Here is an 18710-nt window from a genome sequence, read left to right as displayed (position 1 = left end):
TGTAGCTCTGATACATATTTTTGTAGAGACACCCCTTTTTTTGTAGCCATAAGATTCTTGCTCTGATGGGAGTTTGTATATGTCAGCTGACATCATTTTGTACTCTGAGACTTTATACGATATATATATGAGATCTGATTTGACTTCATTGTACTTGTGTTGATTGATTATAAGATGTTTGTTCTATATGATTTAATGTATATGTCTATTTTGTTTCTTTTCATATGCAAATAAATGATGATGCAAATGAATGAGGAGAATGAGTAACTAGTAATGCAAATGTTTATTTTTCTTCATGCAATAATATGAATGCAAATAAGTGATAGTGAATGTATGAATCTATTTAAAATGCTTATGTATGCAGCTAAACATCTCAATACACAAGTACTCGATTGGAGAAATGATGAAGAAGAGACCATTTAGCTAAGAAATGATGAAGCTTCAAACTCTCATTCAGAAGGTAAAGAGAGCATTGTTATTATACCAAAATCACTCTAAATTCACAAGATGCACAATGAAATGCAAAATGAGATGCACAATGAAATGCAACCTAAACCTAGTGACTAGATTTGAAAAGCTTAATTTTCATCATTGAGCATTTTACAACCACAACAGGAGGATTAGAGTTCCTTTCTTTTCATGTGCAATATTAATTATCTTGTCCGCAATGACCCTTTTTTCATTCATATCCTTGGACAAATTTCACAGGGACCTAGATTGCATGATAAAGAAATTCCCTCAAAATAGACAAAGAAATGATGGGAACCTCCCTGTAGCATGCAAATAAGTGGAGTCGAGGTATGTGTGGCGATTTTACCTTAATGTGAAGGCACTTATCACAGACACCTAGCTGATTAGATGTTTTTAAGATCATCTGAATCATTCCTACAAGAAGAAAACAAAGAAAATAGTATGCCCCCAATCCTTGCTCCTCTTAGTCAGGATAGACTTCCTTGAGTTACTCAAGGGGATAATAATTGAAAACCAATATAAAAAATAGCACACAAAGAAAATTTTAAATAGCACACAAAGAAAATTTTCATGCATAGCTCAAACTATTTAGTGATTGTTTTCCATTATGTTGTTTTGCTTGTTGACTCAGTGATAAAACTCTTCAGTAGTCAGGAGATAGGTGACTGACTCATAGTGGACGACTAGGTTTCACTGACCAAAAGATAACTTGGTTGGTGCTACATAGAACATGTAAATTGCTCAGCTGATTACCCTAAGACTAGGACAGTGATCGGTTTCAAGCCATGAGGGTCCCAAAAGAACCAGGATGTCACGAAAGTGACTAAAAGATATGTACAAGCAAAATCAAAGATGCATGAAAGCGAGAATGCCAACGTTGTGTTGATAGATGGAGCACTTGAGTACAAGAGGCGCCTGTTTGCCAGGTTTTCACCAAGGCATTTTCTCTCTTTTTCCCTTTTTTTTGGGGGGATTTCTTTAGGACTTTTTTTTATTTTTAGGATTTCGTCAAGACTTTTTCTGATTTTTATGATTTCTTGAAGACTTTTTTTGATTTTTATGATTTCTTCAGGACTTTTTAGCTATATAGGCTGCTAGAGCAAAGAATATTTAGGTGAAGAATTGCTTCAGATGGATGGTGTTGATCGGTTTGTCAAGCTGTTCCCCTTCCGATGTTGAGAGTTGATAGGCACCAGAGCCAAAAGATGCAGTAACGATATAGGGACCTAGCTAGTTGGGTTCAAACTTCCCTTTGTTGTCTCGAAACTGTTGATTTTTAGGATTTTCTCTTAGAACTAGGTCACCCACCTGAAATTCTCTTTGTCAAACCTTCTTGTTATATCCTCTGGACATTCTCTTTTGATACACTTTGAGATGATCAAACGCCACTTGCCAATGCTCATCCAGTAATTTGAGCTCTTGCAATTTAGATATTCTATAGTCTTCATCAGTGACAAGACCTTGCAAAGAAACTCTTAGAGATGGTATCTCCACCTCAATAGGTAATACTGCTTCGGACCCATACACCAAAGAAAAAGGTGTAGCCCCAGTAGGTGTTCTGATACTTGTTCTATAAGCCCACAAGGCAGGAATGAGTTGCAGATGCCAATCCTTTCCAGATTTATTGGTTGTCTTGTGTAAGATGGTCAACAGATTCTTGTTAAATTATTTGGTTTGTCCATTACCTTGAGGGTAGTATGTAGATGACAAGTGTTGTTTTATTTTGAATTTTTCACAGAGTTCATTTAGATGTTTGTTCTTGAACTGTCCTCCATTATCAGTTATAATGGATGAAGGTATACCATACCTGCAGATGATATAATTAATAATAAATAGAGCTACTTGTTTACTGATTGCTTTGATGAGTGGAACCACTTCTACCCACTTAGTGAAGTACTCAGTGGCAGTGATAATGAATTTGTGTCTGTTAGATGATGCAGGATATATTTGGCCAATCAGGTCAAATGCCCACTATTAAAAGGGCCATTGTGTCACAAAGGGTATGAGATCTCTTGCTGGAGCATGCATAAGGTGCCCATGCAGTTGGCACTTTTCACAGGTTTTAGCAAATTTTATAGCTTCTTTCTCCATGTCTGGCCAATAGTAGCCAACCCTTAGTAGTTTTTTGTGCTAAAGTTAGACCATTCAAATGGGATTCACAAACACCTTCATGCACCTCTGATAATGCATGTTGGGACTCCTCAACTTCTAGACATCTAAGAAAAGTATTATCTAAACCTTTCCTAAATAGGTCGTTAGCAATGATGACATACCATGATGTATTTTGGATTAGCTTCCTTTTTTCATTTTGGGAAAGATTAGCAGGGACAACTTGGTCATGCAGGTAAGAGTAAATGTGGCTATAATGAGATGAGTCATGTCCAATAATAGAACACACCATCTAAGACTTAGGAGAATCATAGGCAAGATAATGTAACTCTTCCACCAAGAATTCAAAGCAAAAATTAGATTCTTGTAGCTGTGGTATAGATGCCAAAGTGGCCATTGCATCCACTGCTCTATTTGTTGATCGCGGGATCTGCTTAAATGATACGAAGGTAAATTATTTCTTGAGATCATCCACCATTCTCTTATAAGGAATTAGTTTCTCATCTCTTGTCTGATATAGATCATTGATTTGGTTGATAATGAGTTGAGAATCTCCATAGATGTATATTTCAACAATCTTCCACTCGATAGATAGCTTAATCCCATTTACCAAAGCTTCATATTCTGCAATGTTGTTTGTGCAAGGGAAGAGAATCTTGTAAGATTTTGGGATTGAATATTTTTGGGGACTAACTAAAACTATTCCAGCACTAGAACCATGTTGAGTGAAAGACCCATCAAAGAACATCTTCCATGATTGTTGAGTAAGGTGCATGATTGATTCATCTGAGAATTCTATATGCAGAGGTTGACTGTCTTCAAGTGGAGCATCAACAAGTTGGTCTGCAATAACCTATCCTTAGATGGCTTTACGTTCCACATACTCAATATCAAATTTTGTAAGAACCTTGACCTATTTGGCCAATCTTCCTGTAAGCATTGGTTTACTAAGAAGATATTTGAGTGGATCAATCTTGGCTACCAGCTTAATAGAGTGTGCTAATATATAGTGCCTTAATTTTTGTGATGCAAAGACAAAAGCCAAACATGCTTTATCTATTATAGTGTAGTTCATTTCATAAGACACCAATGTTCTACTGATATAATATATAGCTCTCTATTTTTTATTTTCATCTTGTTGTGCCAAAAGTGCCCCCAGTGATGAGTTAGTTGCTGATATTTATAAGATCAATGGTTTACCCTGAATTGGTGGCATCAATATTGGTGGATTGGATAGGTATTCTTTGATTTGTTTTAAATGTTATTCACAATCTTTATCCCAATTGTATTGAACTCCTTTCCTTAATACCTTTGTGAAGGGTTGGGCTTTGTCTGCTAGCTGAGATATAAAGTGTTGGTATTTTAGTATGGTTTTGTCATTGATGTCAACACCTGCTAAATACACCTACTTTGGAGATCCAACAACATTCACTGGTAAACAGTAAATTGTGCAAACAGTTACTGGTATATAGTCAACCGGCAAGATATAATGTTCATCGGTACCTGAAATGACATGAAAGACACTTGGTAATATCAAAGACATCATGTGGACACTTTACTTTGAAGTAATAATCACTGGTATATTCTTATTTGCATATTTGCTTTTACCAGCAAATAGGTCCAAGTTATCTAGGGTTACACCGGCAGGTTTATCTTTTCCAGATCAACATGGCACGCTATGGAGATGATTTATTATTTTTATAAATGTATTAAGCCGACATGTTCAATCGGTTATTGCATCGGATATTGTATTATTTGTAAAATGTTTTTATTGTAAAATCTTGTAGAGCCGACCTACTAAAATTGGTCTTAGGGTATGGTATAAATGTAAGATCTTATTTGTAAGATCAAGTGTGGAATGCAAAAAAGATTTAAGGAAAGGTATATGCGAGATCAAATAGAGATATACACGAAGACATCATTTGAAGGTGAAGTTAGGTTTTTGTAGAAGCATATCAGCATTACACCGGTACTGAATCCAGCATATGAAGATGCTATTTTGTGCAGTACATTCTCATTGGATTTAACCATCCAACTGTAGTCAGTGTGACTCCCATTGTGATTGAGCAGTGAGCTCTAGGCTGTTGGCCTTTCTACATGTGCAGACCCCTCTTTGTACACTTACTATCTGCAGTAGTATCATCTGATTGTGGGTAAGGTTTCCCACCATGGTTTCTCCCCTTATAGGGTTTCCACGTACAAATATTGGTGTCATGTGTTGTGGATGACTTTGTGCTTATGTTTCATGCATTAATTCTTACCGGTACTGCAATTTTCTGTTAACACTGTTTACCGACATACTTAACTGTCTTACCAGTATTAAGCATTAAGTTGGTTAATAAGTTTTTGTTTTGAATTTATTAGACAACTGATTCACCCCCCCACCCTCTCAGTTGTCCCCAGGACCTACAATTGGTATCAGAGCCTAGTCCTCTTTTTGCAGAAGTTTAACAACTTGAGGAGATCCAATGTCTACTAATTGTTTCAGAAAGGATAGTCCTAAACTTGATGGAACCAACTATGGGATATGGAAAATCAGAATGGAGACACATCTGAATTGCATTGGTAAAGACATCTGAGAAGTTACTAAGAATGGTTATACTGTTGCTGTAGCTGGTCAGACTGCTCCCATTACTTTAGCTAAAGATGAAGAAAATGATTCCAAGCCAGAGAAGCACTTTTGAGCGCATTATCAGATCAACAAATCATGGGATTATCAGATAGATCCAATGCAAAAGCTATCTGGGATCATTTGGAAACACTAAATGAAGGGGATTCCACAGTCAAAATTGCAAAACTTGAAAGCTTTCGAGTCAGGTATGAACATCTGAAAATGGAAGAAGATGAAAGGATTTCTGCTTTTATGGAAAGAGTAAATGAAATTGTTTTGGGTATCAAATGTTGTGGAGGAACCTTGAGTGAAGATGAGATTGTTTTAAAAATCTTAAGAGGTTTGCCATTGGCATACAAAATGAAGGTTACTGCTATAAATGAGTTGAGAACAATGCCTAATACATTAGTAACTAGGGATACATTGATTGGAAAACTTTCAGCTTTTGAAATTGAGGAATTTGGTCCTATTGCTACTATAAAAACTGATTTGACCTTCAAACATCAACATCATCTGCTCCATCTTTCAACAAATCAGACTGGAGAGCCTTTTATGCAAGAGAACTTGAAGAAACTAGGAAGGAGAATGAAGAGCTTGAAGAACTTGAAGCACTATTTGCAAGAAAAATGCCAAAAGGTCCAATTGGAAGTAAGTATGAAGGTAAAGCACCCTTTAAATGTTTCAATTGCAATAAGATTGGTCATATGGGTTCAAGATGCCCTGAAAATGCTAGACTAAGAGAAGATGCTAGAAGGACATACAAACCTAATCCTGAATATCAGAGATACAAATTTAAGAAAAACAAAGATAAATCTTGTTACATTGCTGATGAAGGTGTGACTGATGATTCTAATGAGGATCCAACAGACAACAGATGGGTCTTTGTTGCTATAACAGAAGATCAACCGGTACCTATTGCTCAACTAGTAGAACAAGCCCTAGCAACTAAAGTTGAATCAAATGATGAATGGATTATTGACTCAGGATGCTCACATCACATGACTGGAGACAAAGGTAAATTTTTGAACTTTCAAGAATACAATGGAGGTTTAGTAAGATTCGGAGATGACAAAGCCTATTCAATCAAAGGTAAGGGTTCAATATCTCTTGATGGTAAACATAACACTGACAATGTCTACTATGTTGAAGGATTAAAACATAATCTTTTAAGTGTCGGTCAATTAGTTGAGAAAGGTTTTTTAGTTACAATTTAAAAATGGAAAATGCAAAATCATGAATAGAACTGGTTTGGAAATTGCAGCCGGTAATCAGACTAGAGGTAATATCTTTCATTTGAATAACAGTGAAAAGGCATGTTTAATTTCTCATATAGATGAAAGTCGGCTATGGCATAAAAGACTATGTCATGTAAATTTTGATTGCATGGTAAAAATTAGTACTTCTAAGGCAGTTAGAGATCTACCTAAAATTGTGAAACCTCAGAATACAATTTGCAAGGAATGTCAATTTGGAAAACAGGTTAGAGCTAGTTTCAAAAGTATTCTAGAAAAATCCAATAATGCTCTTGATTTAATTCACACTGATTTATGTGGTCCAGCTAGAACTAAAAGCTTACAAGGTGATAGATATTTCATGCTAATTATTGATGATTATTCTAGAATGTGTCGGGTTACTTTTCTCAGAGAAAAATCAGAAGCACTTGGGAAGTTCAAACTATTCAAAGCAATGGTTGAAAATGAAACCGGTAAGAAAATTAAATGTTTAAGATCAGATGAAGGAGGAGAATTCACATCTAGAGATTTTAATACCTTTTGTAAAGTAAATGGAATCAAAAGACAATTATCAGCACCTCGGACACCACAACAAAATGGAGTTGTTGAAATGAAAAATAGAACTATTTTGGATGCAGCAAGAAGTATGTTATCAGAAGAAAATCTACCACATGTGTACTGGAGAGAGGCAGTAAGCATTGCTATCTATACATTCAACAAAGTTCACATCAAAGGTGAAACTGGTAAGACCCCTCATGAACTATGGTTTGGTAATACTCCTACTCTTAAGTATTTCAGAATTTTTGGAAGTAAATGTTATATTAGAAGAGATGAGTATATTGGAAAGTTTGATCCTAGAAGTGATGAAGGAATATTTCTTGGTTATTCATCTAAGAGTAAAGCATATAGATGTTTTAATAAAAGATTACAAAAAATTGTTGAGAGTACAAATGTAAAGATTGATGAACAATTCAGAGGAACTTCAAGGTATATAGACTCTGCACCGGTAACAAAAATTATGACAAATGAACCAATAGTAAATCCACCGGTACAGAATGATGATCCAGTTACTCTGGCATCATCAGAGGATTCCACAGTAATTGAAGAGCAACAATAGGCTAAGACACACTGGTATGTAAGACTGAATCATTCTGAAGATCAGATAATTGGAAGCAAATTTAAAGGAGTCATGACAAGAGGAAGATTGGCAAATGAAGAGGTATGTCTTATTTCTCAAATTGAACCATTAGCTATCAATGAGGCATGTGAAAATAAATTTTGGATTAAATCTATGGAAGAAGAATTAGGACAAATTGAGAAAAATAATACTTGGACATTAGTTCCCCGACCTAAAAATAAAAATGTAATTGGAACCAAATGGGTATTTAGAAACAAACTCAATGAAGATGGTAGGGCTGTCAGAAATAAAGCAAGACTAGTGTGTAAGGGATATTCTCAGAAAGAAGGAGTTGATTACAATGAAACCTTTGCATCAGTAGCCAGAATTGAGGCAGTTAGATTATTCTTGGCCTTTGCAGCTCACAAGGATTACAAAGTTTATCAAATGGATATCAAATGTGCATTTCTGAATGGAGATCTTGAAGAGGAAGTCTATATTGAACAACCTGATGGATTTTCCTTAACAGATGACAATGATATGGTTTGCAGATTAAGAAAAGCTCTGTATGGATTAAAACAAGCTCCAAGAGCTTGGTATGCAAGATTGGATAAGTATCTTTTAAAGATTGGTTTTACTAGAGAAAATGCAAATAGCAATTTATATTACAAAGTAACTAACGATGACATCTTGATTATGGAAGTATTTGTTGATGATATAATCTTTGGAGGAGAAGATGGATTATGCAAAGAATTTTCTCTTACAATGCAACATGAATTTGAAATGTCTATGATTGGAGAAATAAAATTCTTTTTAGGATTGCAAATTTTATAGACTGATAAAGGCATATTTTTGAGTCAATCTAAGTACTTGAAAGAACTACTTAAGAAATTTGGGATGGAAAACTCTAAATCGGTAAGCATACCTATGACTACAAATGACAAATTATCTCAAAGGGATGAATCTACACCTGTTAATCCAACTAGATACAAATCTATGATAGGAGGATTACTGTATTTGACACAAACCAGACCTGATATTATGAATGCAGTATGTATAGTTTCTAGATTTTAGAGTAATCCTAGGGAAAATCATCAATCAGCAGTAAAAAGGATTTTTCGGTACTTACAAGGCACAACAAATCTTGGATTATGGTATCCTAAAGATGAAAATTTTGATCTATATGCATACACAGATGCAAATTGGGCAGGAGATGTGGATGATAGAAAAAGCACCACTAGAGGAGCATTCTTTCTTGGAAAGAGATTAGTTTCTTGGTAAAGTAAGAAACAGAGTTCTACATCTTTATCAATAGCAGAATCAGAATATGTTGCAGTAGCAACAAACTGTACATAGGTACTTTGGCTTAAGCAAATGTTGAAAGACATAAAGGTAAAATGCAAGGAACCTATTACTATATATTGTGATAGCACTACAGCAATTAATATATCTAAGAATCCGGTATTACATTCTAAAACAAAACATGTTTCTATCAAACTGAATTTTCTAAGGGAAAAAGTTGAAGAAAAGGAGATAAAATTGGTTTATGTGAATACTAAAGAACAACTTGCAGATATTTTCACAAAACCTTTGCCTAAGGAAACTTTTGAGTATCTCAGAGATCAGCTCAGAGTCTTACCTCCACCGGTAGAGACTTAGATAGTTGATGATTGTCATCAACCGGTAGAATTAAATGGACAAATCTTTTACTCCGACATTTGATGAGGAAGCTACCTCCCAGGGGGAGTAGTTGGTATATTGACTTGGTTGGTATTTTGTATGAACTTGACTTTTTGTGACTTTGGCATTTGATGTCAAAGGGGGAGAGATATATGGAAAAACATTGGGGAGAGATGTATGAAAAATGCATTATCCTTTTGAGGAGAGATTGGTATAAACACATATTACTCCCAGGGGGAGAATTGGTTTTTGTACTTGGCATTTATGTTTTGGCACTTTGATGGTTTTTCCATCTTATGTTTCCATCAATGCCAAAGGTTGAGATTTTTGGTATTTTGGTATGGTTTTGTCATTGATGTCAACACCTTCTAAATACACCTACTTTGGAGATCCAGCAACATTCACCGGCAAACAGTAAATTGTGCAAACAGTTACCGGTATATAGTCAACCGGCAGGATATAATGTTCACCGGTACCTGAAATGACATGAAAGATACTTGGTAATATCAAAGACATCATGTGGACACTTTACTTTGGAGTAATAATCATTGGTATATTCTTATTTGCATATTTGCTTTTACCGGCAAATAGGTCCAGGTTATCTAGGGTTACACCGGCAGGTTTATCTTTTCCAGATTAGCATGGCATGCTATGGAGATGATTTATTATTGTTATAAATGCATTAAGACGACATGTTCAATTGGTTATTGCATCGGATATTGTATTATTTGTAAAATGTTTTTATTGTAATATCTTGTAGAGCCGACCTACTAAAATTGGTCTTAGGGTATGGTATAAATGTAAGATCTTATTTGTAAGATCAAGTGTGGAATGCAAAAAAGATTTAAGGAAAGGTATATGCAAGATCAAATAGAGATATACACAAAGATATCATTTGAAGGTGAAGTTAGGTTTTTGTAGAAGCATATCAGCATTACACCGGTACTGAATCCAGCATATGAAGATGCTATTTTGTGCAGTACATTCTCATTGGATTTAACCATCCAACTGTAGTCAGTGTGACTCCCATTGTGATTGAGCAGTGAGCTCTAGGCTGTTGGCCTTTCTGCATGTGCAGACCCCTCTTTGTACACTTACTATCTGCAGTAGTATCATCTGATTGTGGATAAGGTTTCCCACCATGGTTTTTCCCCTTACAGGGTTTCCACGTACAAATATTGGTGTCATGTGTTGTGGATGACTTTGAGCTTATGTTTCATGCATTAATTCTTACCGGTACTACAATTTTTTGTTAACACTGTTTACCGACATACTTAACTGTCTTACCAGTATTAAGCATTAAGTTGGTTAATAAGTTTTTGGTTTGAATTTATTAGACAATTGATTCACCCCCCCCCCCCCCCTCTCAGTTGTCCCTGAGACCTACATAAAGCAACTTATTGACTGAAGACGGCCCTGTAAACTTCTCATTTGACTGAAATTCTTGGGCGAAGGAATTTCCATTATAGCTTGGACCTTTTCAGGGTCAACCTCAATTCCTATTTTTGAAATTATGTAGCCAAGCAATTTTTCTGATGTTACTCCAAATGCACACTTCTTAGGATATAATTGGAGCTTGAATCTTTCCATTCTATCTAGTATGAGGCCTAGTTCTTGAATATGCGTAGATCTCTTCATGGTTTTTACTAAGGTGTCATCAACACAATCTTCCATGTTTTTATGCATCATATCGTGGAAGATAGTGGTTACTGCTCTTTGGTAAGTTGCTCCTACGTTCTTTAGCCCAAATGACATAACATTCCAGCAGAAGGTTCCCCATGCACACGTGAAAGATGTCTTTTCTAGATCTTCAGGCACTATCTTGATCTGATTTTAACCAAAGAATCCATCCATTAATGAATACATCTCATATCTAGCAGTCATATCCATTATCATGTCAATGTTGGGAAATGGAAAATCATCTTTCGGACATGCTTTATTGAGATCCCTGAAGTCTGTGCAAACTCTAATAGATTTGTCTACCTTTGATACAAGTACTATGTTTGATATCCATTCTGCGTAGTCTATAGCTTTGATAAATCCATATTTTAGCAATTTTTCTAGTTTAGCCTTGATTAGCAGTGCCACATGAGGATGCACCTTACAGAGTTTTTCCTTGACTAGTTTAACTCTTGGTGTAATAGAGAGATGATGTATGATGAGACTAGGATCTAGTCCTAGCATATCTGAGTATGTCCATACAAAGTTGATCTTCTTTTCTAAAAAAAGGTTGCTGAAATCTTTTAACTCTTCTGCTGATAGTGATTGAGCTAAATTAATGATGTGTGGTATCTCTTGACTCCCAATGTTCACTAGCTGAGTTGGCTCAATCAATATGGAAGATCTCTCCTGGAAGTGACTTGGCAGTATATCAAGTATCTCACCTTCAGGCTCCTCAGAGAGGTTTTCACCTTTAGGTACGTCCTTTATTTTCTCTTTTTTAGATTCTGACACCACCACAATGTGGTTTTCGCCATCAGATCTCTTATTTTTATTTTTCTTATTTTTGTGACTAAGATACTTGATATCTGTTTCAGTCATGTTTTCACTCTGTTCACTGGTGGAAGAGTTCATGGGTTCAACTGCATTGAGATAATAGGCTAACATATAGTCATTGGAAAAAGTAGGTACATTCAAGGGTTGGTTATAAAGAGTACAATCAATCAATTTTAGATATATTAAGGATAAGGTTTGAACAGGCTCAAGGGAGTTCATGATACTATCATCATGGCTTTGGACCAACCAGTCAAGTTCCAGAAGACTACTTTGCATATGTGTCTTGAGACCAGGAAGAGTTATGACATGATTATCGAAATTTATGTTAGTATTTATTGGTCCTAACCCAACCGACCTACTTCTAGCATTGTCACCTACTTCAGACTAGACTACATACTGTGGTGTGACAGTAACAGAGTCAACAGACAACATCTCAACATTCATGACAAAGTAGTCATAATGTGTTGTTGAATAGTTGTTGTTATAAATAGAGCTCCTATCAGAGTTATTAGATTCATACGATGAAGTTTCTGACTCATCTTCCAGTGGCTTAGTAACAGTATATATAGTATCAATACCTACACCTTTGATGTTGCAAGTTCCTTTGTGATTTGGTTCATTGATCACTTGTATTTGACACACTTGTGGACATAACCTTGATGGTTCTGTTAATCCCTGTCATTTGTTCCATTTAGCTTCCTCTGGATTGATGACTGGTTTTGTTTCTATAGCTTCTAATTCTTCTTTTGTAGTTTCATACCTGATTTTTCCCATCTCATGAGAGGGATAGTTAGTAGGTGAAGAAATTGCTTGTGTCCTTTCTTCCTCCAGTTGTTGTTCATAGTCTTCTTGTCTTTTTAGTCTAATTACTTCTATTTCCCTTTGCATTTTTAGGTGTATCAACTCTTGTGTGTCATCTGTGACATCACTGGATTCTTTAGGGGTTTCTATACTAGATGTATCTGAGAGGTGGTCAGGATGCCATTCATACTCATTCGAGTCAGACTCTAAATCATCTACTTGCTGCCTACCAGTGTATGTGACTAGAAATTTTAGTGGTGCAAACAATTCCCTGATTCTGTATACTTTGTCTCTCATATCCTCTGGGACTTCTACTTCCTATGGTATTATAGCTGATATAATTGGAACTTGATTGCCCAATGTTTCCTCTCTCTGGGTTGGCAATTCTTTTTGTTCATTGTCGCACTCTTCCTGAGTTTGTTGAGTATTAATTTCTTGTGTTGTTAAAGGTAGTACCTTTTTCTTCCACTTAAGTTGATGGTGGGATGTGTGCTTCTGATCTGATGACTTTCTTAGATCATATCCCAGTCCAGCTTGTAGACTTAGTTTGTAACTGGATAGGTTCAATAATACCTTCTTGATGCTTGCCTATACGACTGGTACTTGAATATCCCATGCATTGAAGCATCTTATAGCCTGGACCATATTGTGTCAAGGAAATCTCATAATGTCATATTTCTTTTTTTGCACTATCTTCTTTGAAAAATGATTTTAGAACATCATCCTCTTCTATTTCATCTGCAAGAGAAGTAGAGGACTGTATAAAGAGACCATCATAAATGACTTTTGTAGTTGAAGTTTGTGTCTTCATAACCTCTAATGTTTTTCTCGACTATCTTGGTGATGGAGGAAGGGACATTAGCAAGAGTATAGGCTCTATCTTGTAGCCATCCATGCCGGTGTTTGTGATTTTCAATTTCTTTTCTAAATCTTTCAGCAAAGATTTTGAACTTTTAGCTGTAGAGGCTACTCGATTATGAGGAACAAAAGCATCAACACTCTGCGTTAATGCATTGCAGGTATAGCTTGTATCAGCAGGAATACTGACTTCCACTCCATTATAAGGAAATTTCAAGCATTGATGATACGTAGATGGTACTACTTTCATTTCATAAATTCATGGCCTACCCAGTAAGATGTTGTATGAAAGATGAAGATCAAGGACCTGAAAAATGACATCTCTTTCTACAGGTCCTACCCTGATTGGTAATAGTACCAGACCCTTAGAGGTTCTTTCTTCTTCATCATAAGCCTTGATTGTTATTTTCTTTGTTGGATCAATAACATTTTTAGAAAATCCTAGTTGTGTCAGTAGATTGTAGGTACAAATATTCAACCTAACGTCTCCATCTATCAAAACATGTTTAACTCAGTGTTTATGGATCATATCTTCAATGTGTAATGGTTGGTTATGTAGGTGACTCAGTGAGTTATCATCTTCTTCAGAGAAAGTGAGGTAATAATGTGAAGTCAGGTGACCCACCATAGATTGAAACCGATCCACGTCTAAATCTTTAGGGACACTAGTGGTGAGCAAAGCCTTGTCCAAGACCTCTCTATGAGCAGAAGAGATCTTAAGCAGTTCTAAATTGGAGATTTGAGCATTGGTTCTCTTCAATTGTTCAACAATACTATAACCAGGAGAAGATGATAAAGCCAGCTATTTTGATTTGGCCGTGATTGTGTTTGTTTGTCTATTTGGTAGATTTGATGTTGTTTGATAGAAAGTTGAGGAACTAGCTCCTTGGAGAGTAACCTTCTTTTGAGTGCGAGTCAAAGCATTAGTAGTTTATGCTTGATTTTGTTTATCCTGGATTATGATCACATTGCAATATTCAGGTTGGGAAGATTCAATCATGTTGATCACGTTATCGTTGTTAGTATAGGTATAGTTGACTCTAGCTCCTCCCTTGGCTTTTGAGGAATCTCCTTGTTCATAAGTCGGTAAGGGATCTTTAAAGGCCTTATGATCAATATTAGTCATGTGATTTCCAACAATGATCTTGCTAGCATCAATGAGATCTTGGATTTCATGTCAAAGTTTCATGTAGTTTTTTATGTTATGTCCCTCGTTATGATGGTAGTCACAGTATTCATTTTCTCTCCACCATTTGGGTTTAATTTCTGGGTCATATGGTCTAGAATTGTCTGGCAATGTTATCAGATTATTTGCCAATAAAGTTTTAAAAGATGATTCATATGATTCATCTAGAGGAGTAAAATCACACTTAGGTTTTGAAAGCCAAGGCTTTTCTTTAAATCATTCTTTTGCTTTCTTCAGAGGATTTTCTACTGCAGTTTCAGCTGCCTTGAGTGCTTGCGTGCCACTAGCCAAGTTAAATATTTTGGATTTTGTTTTTGCTTGGACAATATCTACCACTCCATCATTAACAATGTTTCTGTTGTTATCTTTTCCGTATTTCCAGTATTTTCTCTTTTCTTTAGAACTAGAACCTTGCAATATTTCTTTCCAAAGTGATATATCTCCCATTTTTATAAGCACATCTTCCATTCTGAGGGCATTATCTACCATTTTGTTGAATGAAGGATGTAATTGCATCTGGACACTGTATTTTAATTCAAGGATTGTTGACAAAGATATCCATCTTCTCAAGATCTAGAATAGTCCGTGAATACCTAGAGAACATCTTTCTCCATCGTTGGAGAAAAGTGAGAAAGGGTTCTCTTGTCTTTTGTTTGGTATTGCAAAGCTCTATCATAGTGACTGAGTGACGAATGTTATAGGATTATTGTTGTAGGAATAGTTGAATTAATTCTTCAAAAAATTTTATTCCCATAGGTAAACTTGAGAACCATTCCATAGCTTTCCCCCCTAAACTTCTCGGGAAAAGGCACATGAAATATGTTTGGTCGTGCATGAACTCCATACATAAAGCACAACATTCTCTGATATGATCTTGAGGGTCTGTATTCCCATCATATTGTCAAACTTAGGCATTTATACTCTTGAGGGAAATGCATGTAAAGGTTTTTGTCAAATGGGAATGGGCATATCATGTCTAGAGAATATTGTTTTGGTGTTTTATCTTTGTTTTTTAGTTCTATGACCTCAGTTTGTAACACTTGCATTTGTTTGTTTAGCATTCCCAATGGTGTCTCTTCCTCTTTAGTGATGAGGGCCTCCACATTATAACTAGTAGGAAGTTTGGCACCTTGCTTTGCTAATTCTAGAAAATAGTCTTCTTTTTCTCTAGTCGTGATGACCTTCATCATTTTTTAGAACTCTTTATCATTTTGACATCTATGTATTTCGACCTCGGGAGATTCATGGATTTCAAATTCAGTTGATGAGGACTCATTATCAGTGGCATGATTATTGAAGTTGTCATGAGTGTCTCATTTACTAGCTTTTCTTTCTTGCCTTTGTCTAGACATGGTGGGAGATAGGGGCCGACCAAAGATTGGTAGATCGTAAACTGGTATTTATGATGAGGATGATTTATTTGGAAAGAGATTTTCTACAAAGAATGGATTGTCATTTGACAAAAAGGGTGTTTCTTTTTCTTTGTCTGATTTGCTATGAGAGTTTCTAGTTTGAACAGGCATTTGCAACCGATGAGATCGAGAGCTAGATGCGTTGCAGAAGTCAAGATCAATTTGTAGCTAGTTATTCATTTAATGTAGTGTTTGAGAGAAGTTACTAAGATCTGGTTTGGTTTCAGGAATGATCTATCCTGTATAAGATGTTATTTAAGTTAACATAGGTTTGATAAGATGTTGTTTGAACTAGCTTAGAGATGATTGACAAAATCATGCAATGCAATGGCAGGAGTACACTATCAAGGTTGTTTACGCTCAAGGATGATGACCAGTTTTATGCTTGCTGTAGACTGATTTGGGCAGGTTTAACTATTCTGTACTAAAAAAATCAGAGATTCGTACGACAGGATTTACTAAACCAAATGACAATTTAATAGTTCCAGGACGATAACAGTTTTGTTTCGTATGAGTTGCTGCCTAGTACTGTACGATAGATGTGTATGTCTAGGATGACAAAAGATTCAATGCAATTACGTATCGTACGACATAGGATTTAGCTTTAGATGAAAGAATTTTGGGTTTCGTACGACAGAGGATTGAGCTTAGATGACAAATAATTAGACTCGTACGACACAATATATGGTGTAGGATGATAAATAATCAGGTTCGTACGACTGTTAACAGGACAGAGACAAAAATTCTGAGTTTTTTAATAGCCAAGTATGACAACTGAGTATGACCAATTTTGGGATGGACTGATTTTTTACTAGGATAGACTAGTTTTGGATAGAGTTTCGACTTAGGGTAGACTAGTTCTGACATGGATAGAGTTTATCATTGAGTTGTTTATTTGTTTTCTCCTGTTTTAGTATTCCAAGTTTAGTATTCCAGTTTTAGTTTGAGGGATGAAAACACAGAAAACATGCAGTATGAATAGTAACTCCAATCACAACATGTAAACCCTATGGAAGTTGGCTTAGAGAAGAAAACCTTTTCTTGCTGACTTAGGTACACACGCAGTAGCTAATCAGAATACGACCGCTAATTCTCACGCAATGGATTCTCAACGTCGTATTAGACAACTCCAAACACTAATAGGGGCACGATATGGCAAGTGTATTGGGAGAGTTACTATCTCTCTTGCACAAAGATTATCAACCTTTCAAAGGTGAATCGGGTAGCTTCTAGTTTTAATTGGATCTAGTAAGGGGTCAATTTGGCACATCGAGGTTTAAACTCAATTAAGAGGTCTCCTAGCCTTGAAAACCAAGGTTCAATATACCCGAAGGTACTGAGGAGAGATATTCCCGAGCACTGTCATTGACTTGATTTTCATCAAATCACGTTTATTTTATAGTGGGTTGGAGTACTTGGCGTTTAGCCATTCCCACTTAGGTCATTCCCCTCACACTGACCATAATGGCTTTAAGAGTTTTTAAGCTCCTCGGGAGGGTAGGCTTGCTAATATAGCATCTGTAGTTATTGCTATAGCCTGTCGATTACCCCTGTCTTATCTATCGTTGGCGGGTAACTATTTTAAAGGGAAAACTCGATGTACAAATCTCAAATAAAGAAAAATCCTCAAGGGTCTAGAATTCTGATTGTCTAGAAAAAAGACAAGAGCATACTCTCCTACCTCTCCGAATTTTCTAAAAACACAAAATACCGATTTGTTTCTTAACCAGATAGCAATTTAGGTGCCTAAAAAAAATGAATTTAAAGAATACACGATGTTTGGTTGATTTAATTTAGGCAACTTGCAAAAGCAATGTATCAGTAGTCATGTTGTTTTTATTCTTTGATAGACGTATGTTTGATTGATAAGTTCTTTGACAAGCATCCTACAAGAAACTAGTTAAGCTATGAAAATATCTGGCAAACATAAGATGATTCAAGGTTAGCATTAGCGTAATCAAAATTTGACAAAAAACCTGAAAAAGTGAAACTTGTTTTAACCCAACATAATATAGTATCGTAAGACAATTATCATAGAATGAAATGACAAAAGGCTTTTATCATACGAGTTAGAACTAAGCATAGGACAACAGAAGATAAAATCAGATAATCAGAATAGCATGTTGTACGACACCATTTTCTGATTCGTACGACAAATAAAAGGCTTCGAAAGAATGTCGTATGATGCAGTAATACCACTCGTACGATATTTCATAGATATTGTACGGACAAAACCTGCAGGATAAAAAAATAATTTTGAGGCTGAAAAAGTAGTCTTCTACCCCACAGTGGGTGTCAAAAATGTGTGTGTGAAAAGTGGACCTGTATCTGTATCTGGAATACACAACACTTCAATTAAGTCATTATATGCATGGTTATTAAATCAAAAATCAATGAATAATAAACCATTACAAAGCGATCCATTGCCTCCTAGTAGATGCGAGTTTAGATTGCTCTCAGATTGCTAAGCTATCTAGTGACTAGACAACACCTAAACAAAGGATTTTTAAATCTATATGAGCATGGATTTAAGATAGATGAATGCAAGATTAATCTAAACATAATAACAATATATTCTCCAGGATCTTTTGAATGAGAGATGAGAGCCTGAATTTATAGAAAATTCAAAAAGAAACCAAAGGCTGAGATCAAATGATGATGAGTGGTCAAGATTTTCCAAGAGGAAGCACAATCTAGGTGAATTGATGTCATTGAATGCTTTTTCTCAATTTTAAAG

The sequence above is a fragment of the Cryptomeria japonica genome, chromosome 11, assembly GCF_030272615.1.
Source record: "Cryptomeria japonica chromosome 11, Sugi_1.0, whole genome shotgun sequence".
Taxonomy (NCBI): Eukaryota; Viridiplantae; Streptophyta; class Pinopsida; order Cupressales; family Cupressaceae; genus Cryptomeria; species Cryptomeria japonica.
This window is presented reverse-complemented; position numbering follows the sequence as displayed.